Consider the following 2,500-nt stretch of genomic DNA (forward strand, 5'->3'; position numbering starts at 1 on the left):
CACTCATCAGGACTTATTGGTTCTACTGTTGTACTGCCTCAACACTCATCAGGACTTATTGGTTCTACTGTTGTACTGGAGGCCGGTAGCAGTACTATGTGGGGACTACCAGAACAGACCTGGAGGCCGGTAGCAGTACTATGTGGGGACTACCAGAACAGACCTGGAGGCTGGTAGCAGTACTATGTGGGGACTACCAGAACAGACCTGGAGGCCGGTAGCAGTACTATGTGGGGACTACCAGAACAGACCTGGAGGCCGGTAGCAGTACTATGTGGGGACTACCAGAACAGACCTGGAGGCCTGTAGCAGTGCTATGTGGGGACTACCAGAACAGATCTATAGGCCTGTAGCAGTACTATGTGGGGACTACCAGAACAGACCTGGAGGCCTGTAGCAGTACTATGTGGGGACTACCAGAACAGACCTAGAGGCCTGTAGCAGTACTGTATGGGGACTACCAGAGGCCTGTAGCAGTACTAGTTGGGGACTACCAGAACAGACCTGGAGGCCTGTAGCAGTACTATGTGGGGACTACCAGAACAGACCTGGAGGCCTGTAGCAGTACTATGTGGGGACTACCAGAACAGACCTAGAGGCCTGTAGCAGTACTATGTGGGGACTACCAGAGGCCTGTAGCAGTACTATGTGGGGACTACCAGAGGCCTGTAGCAGTACTATGTGGGGACTACCAGAACAGACCTAAAGACCTGTAGCAGTACTATGTGGGGACTACCAGAACAGACCTGGAGGCCTGTAGCAGTACTATGTGGGGACTACCAGAACAGACCTAGAGGCCTGTAGCAGTACTATGTGGGGACTACCAGAGGCCTGTAGCAGTACTATGTGGGGACTACCAGAGGCCTGTAGCAGTACTATGTGGGGACTACCAGAACAGACCTAGAGACCTGTAGCAGTACTATGTGGGGACTACCAGAACAGACCTGGAGGCCTGTAGCAGTACTATGTGGGGACTACCAGAACAGACCTGGAGGCCTGTAGCAGTACTATGTGGGGACTACCAGAACAGACCTGGAGGCCTGTAGCAGTACTATGTGGGGACTACCAGAACAGACCTAGAGGCCTGTAGCAGTACTATGTGGGGACTACCAGAAAAGACCTAGAGGCCTGTAGCAGTACTATGTGGGGACTACCAGAGGCCTGTAGCAGTACTATGTGGGGACTACCAGAGGCCTGTAGCAGTACTATGTGGGGACTACCAGAGGCCTGTAGCAGTACTATGTGGGGACTACCAGAACAGACCTGGAGGCCTGTAGCAGTACTATGTGGGGACTACCAGAGGCCTGTAGCAGTACTATGTGGGGACTACCAGAACAGACCTAGAGGCCTAAAGCAGTGCTATGTGGGGACTACCAGAGGCCTGTAGCAGTACTATGTGGGGACTACCAGAACAGACCTGGAGGCCTGTAGCAGTACTATGTGGGGACTACCAGAGGCCTGTAGCAGTACTATGTGGGGACTACCAGAACAGACCTGGAGGCCTGTAGCAGTACTATGTGGGGACTACCAGAGGCCTGTAGCAGTACTATGTGGGGACTACCAGAACAGACTTGGAGGCCTGTAGCAGTGCTATGTGGGGACTACCAGAGGCCTGTAGCAGTACTATGTGTGGACTACCAGAACAGACCTGGAGGCCTGTAGCAGTACTATGTGGGGACTACCAGAGGCCTGTAGCAGTACTATGTGGGGACTACCAGAACAGACCTAGAGGCCTGTAGCAGTACTATGTGGGGACTACCAGAGGCCTGTAGCAGTACTATGTGGGGACTACCAGAGGCCTGTAGCAGTACTATGTGGGGACTACCAGAACAAACCTAGAGGCCTGTAGCAGTACTATGTGGGGACTACCGGAACAGACCTAGAGGCCTGTAGCAGTACTATGTGGGGACTACCAGCGGCCTGTAGCAGTACTATGTGGGGACTACCAGAACAGACCTGGAGGCCTGTAGCAGTACTATGTGGGGACTACCAGAACAGACCTGGAGGCCTGTAGCAGTACTATGTGGGGACTACCAGAACAGACCTAGAGGCCTGTAGCAGTACTATGTGGGGACTACCAGAGGCCTGTAGCAGTACTATGTGGGGACTACCAGAGGCCTTTAGCAGTACTATGTGGGGACTACCAGAACAGACCTGGAGGCCTGTAGCAGTACTATGTGGGGACTACCAGAACAGACCTAGAGGCCTGTAGCAGTACTATGTGGGGACTACCAGAGGCCTGTAGCAGTACTATGTGGGGACTACCAGAGGCCTGTAGCAGTACTATGTGGGGACTACCAGAACAGACCTAGAGTCCTGTAGCAGTACTATGTGGGGACTACCAGAACAGACCTAGAGGCCTGTAGCAGTACTATGTGGGGACTACCAGAGGCCTGTAGCAGTACTATGTGGGGACTACCAGAGGCCTGTAGCAGTACTATGTGGGGACTACCAGAACAGACCTAGAGTCCTGTAGCAGTACTATGTGGGGACTACCAGA

General features: G+C 53.3%; 1 protein-coding gene across 1 annotated transcript in view; it reads right to left on the reverse strand.

The window, feature by feature from the left end:
* Positions 1–2,500, reverse strand: part of LOC135570709 (voltage-dependent T-type calcium channel subunit alpha-1H-like) — a 126,857-nt gene that overhangs the window by 8,074 nt on the left and 116,283 nt on the right. The window lies entirely within an intron of this gene.

The sequence above is a fragment of the Oncorhynchus nerka genome, unplaced genomic scaffold, assembly GCF_034236695.1.
Source record: "Oncorhynchus nerka isolate Pitt River unplaced genomic scaffold, Oner_Uvic_2.0 unplaced_scaffold_917, whole genome shotgun sequence".
In the NCBI taxonomy this organism is placed as follows: domain Eukaryota; kingdom Metazoa; phylum Chordata; class Actinopteri; order Salmoniformes; family Salmonidae; genus Oncorhynchus; species Oncorhynchus nerka.